The sequence below is a fragment of the Hemiscyllium ocellatum genome, chromosome 44 (genome assembly GCF_020745735.1).
Source record: "Hemiscyllium ocellatum isolate sHemOce1 chromosome 44, sHemOce1.pat.X.cur, whole genome shotgun sequence".
NCBI classification, from domain to species: Eukaryota; Metazoa; Chordata; class Chondrichthyes; order Orectolobiformes; family Hemiscylliidae; genus Hemiscyllium; species Hemiscyllium ocellatum.
The window spans coordinates 8,200,823-8,212,651 of NC_083444.1; positions in this window are offsets into that span (position 1 = coordinate 8,200,823).

An 11,829-nucleotide genomic window follows, 5' to 3' on the forward strand; every position below is an offset into this window, starting at 1 on the left:
GTTGCACTGAGGGTCAGTATTTCACTGGGGTTAGTGTTGCACTGAGGGTCAGTATTTCACTGGGGGTAGTGTTGTACTGAGGGTCATTATTTCACTGGGGGTAGTGTTGCACGGAGGATCAGTATTTCACTGGGGTTAGTGTTGCACTGAGGGTCAGTATTTCACTGGGGTTAGTGTTGCTCTGAGGGTCAGTATTTCACTGGGGTTAGTGTTGTACTGAGGGTCAGTATTTCACTGGGGTTAGTGTTGCACTGAGGGTCAGTATTTCACTGGGGTTAGTGTTGCTCTGAGGCTCAGTATTTCAATGGGCCTAGTGTTGCACTGAGGGTCAGTATTTCACCGGGGGTAGTGTTGCACTGAGGGTCAGTATTTCACTGGGGTTAGTGTTGTACTGAGGGTCAGTATTTCACTGGGGTTAGTGTTGCACTGAGGCTCAGTATTTCACTGGGCCTAGTGTTGCACTGAGGGTAAGTATTTCACTGGGGTTAGTGTTGTATTGAGGGTCAGTATTTCACTGGGGTTAGTGTTGCACTGAGGGTCAGTATTTCACTGGGGTTAGTGTTAAACCGAGGGTCAGTATTTCACTGAGGTTAGTGTTGCACTGAGGGTCAGTATTTCACTGGGGTTAGTGTTGCTCTGAGGGTCAGTATTTCACTGGGGTTAGTGTTGCTCTGAGGGTCAGTATTTCACTGGGGTTAGTGTTGCACTGAGGGTAAGTATTTCACTGGGGTTAGTGTTGCACTGAGGGTCAGTATTTCACTGGGGTTAGGTTGTACTGAGGGTGAGTATTTCACTGGGGTTAGTGTTGCACTGAGGGTGAGTATTTCACTGGGGTTAGTGTTGCACTGAGGGTCAGTATTTCACTGGGGTTAGTGTTGTACTGAGGGTCAGTATTTCACTGGGGTTAGTGTTGCACTGAGGCTCAGTATTTCACTGGGGTTAGTGTTGCACTGAGGATCAGTATTTCACTGGGGTTAGTGTTGTAGTGAGGGTGAGTATTTCACTGGGGTTAGTGTTGCACTGAGGGTCAGTATTTCACTGGGGTTAGTGTTGTACTGAGGGTGTGTATTTCACTGGGGTTAGTGTTGCACTGAGGGTCAGTATTTCACTGGGGTTAGTGTTGTACTGAGGGTGAGTATTTCACTGGGGTTAGTGTTGTACTGAGGGTCAGTATTTCACTGGGGTAAGTGTTGCACTGAGGGTCAGTATTTCACTGGGGTTAGTGTTGCACTGAGGATCAGTATTTCACTGGGGTTAGTGTTGCACTGAGGGTCAGTATTTCACTGGGCCTAGTGTTGCACTGAGGGTCAGTATTTCACTGGGGTTAGTGTTGCACTGAGGGTCAGTATTTCACTGGGGTTAGTGTTGCACTGAGGGTCAGTATTTCACTGGGGTTAGTGTTGCACTGAGGCTCAGTATTTCACTGGGCCTAGTGTTGCACTGAGGGTCAGTATTTCACTGGGGTTAGTGTTGCACTGAGGGTCAGTATTTCACTGGGGTTAGTGTTGCACTGAGGGTCAGTATTTCACTGGGGTTAGTGTTGCACTGAGGGTCAGTATTTCACTGGGGTTAGTGTTGCACTGAGGGTCAGTATTTCACTGGGGTTAGTGTTGCACTGAGGGTCAGTATTTCACTGGGGTTAGTGTTGCACTGAGGTCAGTATTTCACTGGGGTTAGTGTTGTACTGAGGGTCAGTATTTCACTGGGGTTAGTGTTGCACTGAGGGTCAGTATTTCACTGGGGTTAGTGTTGCACTGAGGGTCAGTATTTCACTGGGGTTAGTGTTGCACTGAGGGTCAGTATTTCACTGGGGTTAGTGTTGCACTGAGGGTCAGTATTTCACTGGGGTTAGTGTTGCACTGAGGGTCAGTATTTCACTGGGGTTAGTGTTGCACTGAGGGTCAGTATTTCACTGGGGTTAGTGTTGCACTGAGGGTCAGTATTTCACTGGGGGTTAGTGTTGCACTGAGGGTCAGTATTTCACTGGGGTTAGTGTTGCACTGAGGGTCAGTATTTCACTGGGGTTAGTGTTGCACTGAGGGTCAGTATTTCACTGGGGTTAGTGTTGCACTGAGGGTCAGTATTTCACTGGGGTTAGTGTTGCACTGAGGGTCAGTATTTCACTGGGGTTAGTGTTGCACTGAGGGTCAGTATTTCACTGGGGTTAGTGTTGCACTGAGGGTCAGTATTTCACTGGGGTTAGTGTTGCACTGAGGGTCAGTATTTCACTGGGGTTAGTGTTGCACTGAGGGTCAGTATTTCACTGGGGTTAGTGTTGCACTGAGGGTCAGTATTTCACTGGGGTTAGTGTTGCACTGAGGGTCAGTATTTCACTGGGGTTAGTGTTGCACTGAGGGTCAGTATTTCACTGGGGTTAGTGTTGCACTGAGGGTCAGTATTTCACTGGGGTTAGTGTTGCACTGAGGGTCAGTATTTCACTGGGGTTAGTGTTGCACTGAGGGTCAGTATTTCACTGGGGTTAGTGTTGCACTGAGGGTCAGTATTTCACTGGGGTTAGTGTTGCACTGAGGGTCAGTATTTCACTGGGGTTAGTGTTGCACTGAGGGTCAGTATTTCACTGGGGTTAGTGTTGCACTGAGGGTCAGTATTTCACTGGGGTTAGTGTTGCACTGAGGGTCAGTATTTCACTGGGGTTAGTGTTGCACTGAGGGTCAGTATTTCACTGGGGTTAGTGTTGCACTGAGGGTCAGTATTTCACTGGGGTTAGTGTTGCACTGAGGGTCAGTATTTCACTGGGGTTAGTGTTGCACTGAGGGTCAGTATTTCACTGGGGTTAGTGTTGCACTGAGGGTCAGTATTTCACTGGGGTTAGTGTTGCACTGAGGGTCAGTATTTCACTGGGGTTAGTGTTGCACTGAGGGTCAGTATTTCACTGGGGTTAGTGTTGCACTGAGGGTCAGTATTTCACTGGGGTTAGTGTTGCACTGAGGGTCAGTATTTCACTGGGGTTAGTGTTGCACTGAGGGTCAGTATTTCACTGGGGTTAGTGTTGCACTGAGGGTCAGTATTTCACTGGGGTTAGTTTTGCACTGAGGGTCAGTATTTCACTGGGGTTAGTGTTGTACTGAGGGTCAGTATTTCACAGGGGTTAGTGTTGCACTGAGGGTGAGTATTTCACTGGGGTTAGTGTTGTACTGAGGGTCAGTATTTCACTGGGGTTAGTGTTGCACTGAGGGTCAGTATTTCACTGGGGTTAGTGTTGCACTGAGGGTCAGTATTTCACTGGGCCTAGTGTTGCACTGAGAGTCAGTATTTCACTGGGGTTAGTGTTGCACTGAGGTCAGTATTTCACTGGGGTTAGTGTTGTACTGAGGGTCAATATTTCACTGGGACTTGTGTTGCACTGAGGGTCAGTATTTCACTGGGTTAGTGTTGCACTGAGGGTCAGTATTTCACTGGGGTTAGTGTTGCACTGTGGGTCAGTATTTCACTGGGGTTAGTGTTGCATTTTGGGTCAGTATTTCACTGGGGTTAGTGTTGCACTGAGGGTCAGTATTTCATTGGGTTAGTGTTGCACTGAGGGTCAGTATTTCACTGGGCCTAGTGTTGCACTGAGAGTCAGGATTTCACTGGGGTTAGTGTTGCACTGAGGGTCAGTATTTCACTGGGGTTAGTGTTGCACTGAGGGTCAGTATTTCACTGGGGGTAGTGTTGCACTGAGGGTCATTATTTCACTGGGGGGTAGTGTTGCACGGAGGATCAGTATTTCACTGGGGTTAGTGTTGCACTGAGGGTCAGTATTTCACTGGGGTTAGTGTTACACTGAGGGTCAGTATTTCACTGGGGTTAGTGTTGCTCTGAGGCTCAGTATTTCAATGGGCCTAGTGTTGCACTGAGGGTCAGTATTTCACCGGGGGTAGTGTTGCACTGAGGGTCAGTATTTCACTGGGGTTAGTGTTGTACTGAGGGTCAGTATTTCACTGGGGTTAGTGTTGCACTGAGGCTCAGTATTTCACTGGGCCTCGTGTTGCACTGAGGGTCAGTATTTCACTGGGGTTAGTGTTGTATTGAGGGTCAGTATTTCACTGGGGTTAGTGTTGCACTGAGGGTCAGTATTTCACTGGGGTTAGTGTTAAACCGAGGGTCAGTATTTCACTGAGGTTAGTGTTGCACTGAGGGTCAGTATTTCACTGGGGTTAGTGTTGCTCTGAGGGTCAGTATTTCACTGGGGTTAGTGTTGCACTGAGGGTAAGTATTTCACTGGGGTTAGTGTTGCACTGAGGGTCAGTATTTCACTGGGGTTAGGTTGTACTGAGGGTGATTATTTCACTGGGGTTAGTGTTGCACTGAGGGTCAGTATTTCACTGGGGTTAGTGTTGTACTGAGGGTCAGTATTTCACTGGGGTTAGTGTTGCACTGAGGCTCAGTATTTCACTGGGGTTAGTGTTGCACTGAGGATCAGTATTTCACTGGGGTTAGTGTTGTAGTGAGGGTGAGTATTTCACTGGGGTTAGTGTTGCACTGAGGGTCAGTATTTCACTGGGGTTAGTGTTGTACTGAGGGTGAGTATTTCACTGGGGTTAGTGTTGTACTGAGGGTCAGTATTTCACTGGGGTAAGTGTTGCACTGAAGGTCAGTATTTCACTGGGGTTAGTGTTGCACTGAGGGTCAGTATTTCACTGGGGGTAGTTTTGTACTGAGGGTCAGTATTTAACTGGGGTTAGTGTTGCTCTGAGGGTGAGTATTTCACTGGGGTTAGTGTTGCACTGAGGGTGAGTATTTCACTGGGGTTAGTGTTGTACTGAGGGTCAGTAATTCACTGGGGTTAGTGTTGCACTGAGGGTCAGTATTTCACTGGGGTTAGTGTTGTACTGAGGGTGAGTATTTCACTGGGGTTAGTGTTGCACTGAGGGTCAGTATTTCACTGGGGTTAGTGTTGCACTGAGGATCAGTATTTAACTGGGGTTAGTGTTGCACTGAGGGTCAGTATTTCACTGGGGGTAGTGCTGCACTGAGGGTCAGTATTTCACTGGGGGTAGTTTTGTACTGAGGGTCAGTATTTTACTGGGGTTAGTGTTGCTCTGAGGGTGAGTATTTCACTGGGGTTAGTGTTGCACTGAGGGTGAGTATTTCACTGGGGTTAGTGTTGTACTGAGGATCAGTATTTCACTGGGGTTAGTGTTGCACTGAGGATCAGTATTTCACTGGGGTTAGTGTTGTACTGAGGATCAGTATTTCACTGGGGTTAGTGTTGCACTGTGGATCAGTATTTCACTGGGGTCAGTGTTGCTCTGAGGGTCAGTATTTCACTGGGGTTAGTGTTGCACTGAGGATCAGTTTTTCACTGGGGTTAGTGTTGCACTGAGGGTCAGTATTTCACTGGGGTTAGTGTTGCACTGAGGGTCAGTATTTCACTGGGTTAGTGTTGCACTGAGGGTGAGTATTTCACTGGGGGTAGTGTTGCACTGAGGGTCAGTATTTCACTGGGGGTAGTTTTGTACTGAGGGTCAGTATTTCACTGGGGTTAGTGTTGCACTGAGGGTCATTATTTCACTGGGGTTAGTGTTGCACTGAGGGTCAGTATTTCACTGGGGTTAATGTTGTTCTGAGGGTCAGTATTTCACTGGGGTTAGTGTTGCACTGAGGGTCAGTATTTCACTGGGACTTGTGTTGCACTGAGGGTGAGTATTTCACTGGGGGTAGTGTTGCACTGAGGGTCAGTATTTCACTGGGGGTAGTTTTGTACTGAGGGTCAGTATTTCACTGGGGTTAGTGTTGCACTGAAGGTCAGTATTTCACTGGGGTTAGTGTTGCCCTGAGGGTCAGTATTTCACTGGGGTTAATGTTGCTCTGAGGGTCAGTATTTCACTGGGGTTAGTGTTGCACTGTGGATCAGTATTTCACTGGGGTTAGTGTTGCACTGAGGGTCAGTATTTCACTGGGGTTAGTGTTGCACTGAGGATCAGTATTTCACTGGGGTTAGTGTTGCACTGAGGGTCAGTATTTCACTGGGGTTAGTGTTGCACTGAGGGTCAGTATTTCACTGGGTTAGTGTTGCACTGAGGGTCAGTATTTCACTGGGACTTGTGTTGCACTGAGGGTGAGTATTTCACGGGGGGTAGTGTTGCACTGAGGGTCAGTATTTCACTGGGGGTAGTTTTGTACTGAGGGTCAGTATTTCACTGGGGTTAGTGTTGCACTGAGGGTCAGTATTTCACTGGGGTTAGTGTTGCACGGAGGATCAGTATTTCACTGGGGTTAGTGTTGCACTGAGGGTCAGTATTTCCCTGGGGTTAGTGTTAAACTGAGAGTCAGTATTTCACTGGGGTTAGTGTTGCACTGAGGGTCAGTATTTCACTGGGGTTAGTGTTAAACTGAGAGTCAGTATTTCACTGGGGTTAGTGTTGCACTGAGGGTCAGTATTTCACTGGGACTTGTGTTGAACTGAAGGTCAGTCCTGAACTGGGAAGAATTGTCTTGAATTTCTGTTCTCATGCCCTGGATGGTGCATGGGGAATAGTGTGTGTGTGGTGGGAGCATGGCCTAGAGATATGAGATGTAGCACTGACGCTTATCAATGGAGAGTCATGACGTTTGCGTCTCTTTTCTAATAATTCACCATTTTCAAAATGCCTTTTACTGGACGCAGAACATTTGCTGGACCAAATATTCGGACTTCCAAAAATGATGTATGTGCATTTGTTAGTTTCTTTCATGGAATTGATGAGTCCTGTGACATCAGTGCTGTGAAGATGATTATCACTGGCCTATGTTATGAAGGAAGACTAAGCAGTTTACACCTACACTCTCTGGAAATTAGCAAAATAAGAGGAGGTCTAACTGAGGTCTATAAGATGCGAAAGGGGTTTGACAAAGTAGACATAGAAAGGATGTTTTCTCGTGTAGAGCAATTTAGAATGAGAGGTCACAGTTTTAGGGTAAAGGGCAGCAGATTTCAATAAGAGATGTGGAGGAACTGCTTCTCTCAAAGGGTTGGAGTATGTGGAATTCACCCCTCAAGAGTGTGAGGGGCACTGAGTAAATTTATGGAGGAGATAAAGCGGATTTTGAATTAGCAAAGGATTGAAGGGTTATGGAGAGAGAGCAAGTTGGGTTGGTTATGAGATTAGATCAGCCATGATCATATTAAATGGTTGGACAGTGTCAGGGGGCAAGAATGAACTGAAGTGACATAAAACCAGAAACGGCAGTATTAAACCAGACAGAAAGTCTCCTCTGGGTTGCTCAGTTATTTACAGAACAGAGGATTCCAACATCTGCCTCCTGTATTATGAACCAAGTATGCCTGCAGTCTCTCTTTACAAGTGCTCTGAGCGCATAATTAAACTATACTTTGGCATCATAAGAATGATGTTTATTGTCACAGGCAGTATAACGATTGTAATGTTGCCACTAATGGCATCATCTCAGCGCCAAGATGCCTAGGTACAGATACTTACGTATTCGGTACAAAATTGAAAGAATAATAAATAGAAGTCCAATGTAAGAATAAAAAGGCCTGACAGTCCTTCCCATCCCAGTCTGCGCCAGCACCAAGCCTCCAGACTGCACTGGGCCAGGTCTCCGGGCCATGCCAGGGTTCAGGACCTCACTTCCAAACCACAAGGGCATTGTCTCCTTGTGCAGGTCTCCAGTCCAGGACCTGTCTCCCCGCACCAGCCTCCAGTCCAGGACCTGTCTCCCAGCACTCGTCTCCAGTTCAGGACCCATCTCCCCACACCGACCTCCAGTCCGGGGCACCCCTCCCCCACACCAACCTCCAGTCCGGGACTCCCCTCCCCACACCAGCCTCTAGTCCGGGGCTCCCCTCCCCCACACCAGCCTCCAGTCCGGGACTCCCCTCCCCACACCAGCCTGCAGTCCGAGACTCCCCTCCCCCACACCACCCTCCAGTCCAGGACACCCTCACCCACACCACCTGCCAGTCCAGGATACCCTGTCCCACACCTACTCCAGTCCGGGACTCCCCTCCCCACACCAGCCTCCAGTCCGAGACTCCCCTCTCCCACACCGGCCTCTAATCCAGGGCTCCCCTCCCCACACCAGCCTCCAGTCAGAGACTCCCCAACCCCACAGCACCCTCCAGTCTGGGACTCCCCTCCTCCATGCCAGCCTCCAGTCGGAGACTCCCCTCCCCCACACCACCCTCCTGTCTGGAACTCCCCTCCCCCACACCAGCCTCCTATCTGGGACTCCCCTCCCCCACACCAGCCTCCAGTCGGAGATTCCCTTCCTCCACACCAGCTTCAACTCTGGGACTCCACTCCCCCACACCAGCCTCCAGTCTGTGTCACCCCTTCCCCACACCAGCCTGCAGTCTGGGACACCCTCCCCCACACCAGACTCAGTACGCAACTCCCCTCCCCCACACCAGCTTCCAGTCGGAGACTCCCCTCCCCCATACCAGCCTACCATCTGGGACACCCCTCCCCCACACCAGCCTCCAGTCGGGGACTCCCCTCCCCCACACCAGCCTACAGTCTGGGACTCTCCTCCCCCACACCAGCCTCCAGTCAGCGATTCCCTTCCCCCACACCAGCTTCAACTCTGGGACTCCCCTCCCCCACACCAGCCTACAGTCGGACTCTCCCCTCCCCCACACCAGCCTTCAGTCGTACACTCCCCACCCCCTCACCACCCTCCAGTCTGGGACTCCCCTCCCCCACACCAGCCTCCAGTCTGTGTCACCCCTTCCCCACACCAGACTCAGTACGTGACTCCCCTCCCCCACACCAGCTTCCAGTCAGGGATTCCCCTCCCCCACACCAGCCTCCAATCTGGGTCATCCCTTCCCCACACCAGCCTCCAGTTGGAGACTCCCCTCCCCCACACCAGCTTCCAGTCGGGGACTCCCCTCCCCCACACCAGCCTATGCGTTCTCCGAACAATCCAATTCATATGTAATTTGAGCATCAGAGGCCGAGGGGTGATTTTACGGAGATTTATAAAATCATGTGGGGCGTGGATAGGGTAAATAGACAATGTCTTTTCCCTGCGGTGGGAGAATCCAGAACTAGACGGTGGCACAGTGGTTAGCACTACTGCCTCACAGCGCCTGTAGACCCGGGTTCAATTCCCGACTCAGGTGACTGACTGTGTGGAGTTTGCACGTTCTCCCCGTGTCTGCGTGGGTTTCCTCCGGGTGCTCCGGTTTCCTCCCACAGTCCAAAGATGTGCGGGTCAGGTGAATTGGCCATGCTAAATTGCCCGTAGTGTTAGGTAAGGGGTAAATGTAGGGATATGGGTGGGTTGCGCTTCGGCGGGTCGGTGTGGACTTGTTGGGCCGAAGGGCCTGTTTCCACACTGTAAGTCTAATCTAATCTAGAGGGTATAGGTTTACACTGAGAGTGGAAAGATGTAAAAGGGAGCAACCATTTCATGCACAGGGTGGTGTGTATATGGAATGAGCTGCCAGAGGAAGTGGTGGAGGCTGGTACAATTACAGCATTTCAGAGGCATGTGAATGGGTATATGAATAGGAAGGGTTTCGAGGGATATGGGCCAAGTGCTAACAAATGGGCGTAGATTAGTTTAGGATATCTGGTCAGCATGGATGAGTTTGACTGAAGGGTGTTTCCGTGCTATACATCTCTATGACTGTATGACTCCAACTGATCGGCCACAGGTCGTCTGCTTTGATCTTGCTGGTAATTCCTACATCCTGCGCCATTCAGCTGAAGCAACCTTCCGGAGAGTTCTTTTCCCCGAATCACCCTCTGCGATATCCAGCGTTCAGCAATGAGACCTGGGACATCTCTGCACCACAAGGTTACGTCGTGAAAGTTTATATCCCTTACTTGGACATTGAGCGATCGGAAGGATGTCAGAGCAGCTACTTACAGGTACTGTGAGACACAGAAGCAATTGTCCAAGATTACACTGGGCCTGCGAAGCTTGTAATATCACTAACTATCATCTTTTGCTAAGCCTCATGTGGTGCAGAGGTAACATCTCTACCTCTGAGCCACAAGAGCTGTGTTCAAATCCCACCTGCTCCAAAGTTTAATAAAGCATCTCAACTGGGTTTTGCTCTGAGGTAGGGTAAGTTTTGCTGAGTTGTGGGATATGGACCATAGGCATGTGGATGGAATTAAGCCACAAATTATCTCACTCAAAGATGGAACAGATTCAAGGGGCTGAATGGCCTACTCCCATCATGCTTCCTTGAAAGTGGAGTCGTAGGTAGATGGGATAGTGAAGAAGGCGTTTGGTATGCTTTCCTTTATTGGTCAGAGCATTGAGAATAGGAATTAGGAGGTCATGTTGCAGCTGTACAGGACATTGGTTAGGCTGCTTTTGGAATACTGTGCTCACTTCTGGTCTCCTTCCTATCGGAAGGATGTTGTGAAACTTGAAATGGTTCAGAAAAGATTTACCAGGATGTTGCCAAGGTTGGAGGATTTGAGCTACAGGGAGAGGTTGAATAGCCTGGGGCTGTTTTCCCTGGAATGTTGAAGGCTGGAGGGTGACATTATAGAGGTTTATAAAATCATGAGGTGCATGGATAGACTAAATAGACAAGGTCTTTGCCCTGGGGTGGGAGAGTCCGGAAGTAAGGGCAGGGGTTTAGGGTGAGAGGGGAAATATTTAAAAGGGACCTAAAGGGCAACATTTTCATGCACAGGTTGGTGCATGTATGGAATGAGCTGCCAGAGCAAGTGGTGGAGGCTGGTACAATTACAGCATTTAAAAGACATCTGGATGGGTATATGAATAGGAAGGGTTTGGGGGGATATGGGCCAAGTGCTGGCAAATGGGAGTAGACTAGATTAGGATATCTGGCCGACATGGATGAGTTGGGCCAAATGGTCTGTTTCCATGACTCTCTATAACTCTCTGACTCTAATTACCAGATATTTACTTCTTCCCTTTAGAATAGAGAAAGTTAAGAAGTTACCTCATGGAGACAATTAAGATTGGATGACAATGTGGGTTAGGCTTAAAAATGATGTTTCTGTTTGTGTAAGAGACCCGAACCGAGGGGTCCTCTATAAAAGGCAGTCCCAAATTAATCCGCTGGGGAATTTAGACAAGACTCCTTCAATTCAGAGAGCCCAGCCTGTGTGGGAATGTAAATGCCAGTGTAGGCCATTTGGGCTGAATGGCCTGGTACACTGCTGTAAATAAGATGTAACCCGATATACCTTCATGGATTATTGTTCGTGCTGCAAAGGTTGATGTTCTGAGTACCATGGAGCCAAGATTTGTCACTTGGGGACGACATTATGAACAAACTGCAGAGACGTTAAGTAGCTGTCCTCAGCAGCTAAGTCTACACAGTGTAGGAGTAAAAGCAGTCAATTCAGCCCATCAAGTCTGCTCTGTCATTCAATGAGATTATGGCTGATATGAGGCATCCTTAACTCCACTTTCCTGTTTTTCCCCTCCTAATAAGTAAAACATTGGCCTCTCTCAGCCTCGAGTGTATTTAATGAGCCAGTCTTTGCAGAAAGAATTTCACAGATGCACTCTCCTGAAAGATTAAATTCCTCCTCCTTTCTGTCTTAAATGGGCAACCTCTTATTCTGAGACTACGCCTTTCATTCGAGACTCTCCCACAAGGGGAAAAACAACCTCTCAACATCTACTGTGCCAAGTCCCCGAAGTATCTTATATGTTTCAATAAGGTCACCTCACATTCTTCCAAACTCCAATGAGTACAGGCGCAAACTACTCAACCTCTCCTCATGAGACAGTCCCTCCATCCCTGGGATTAGCCAAGGGAACTTTCTCTAGACTGTTCCTCCTATGTCAGTCTCTCTTCGATACAGGGTCCTAAAACTGTCCAGAACATTCCAGCTGTTGTCTGACTAGTGCCTTGTATAGTTTTAACAACACCCACCCCCA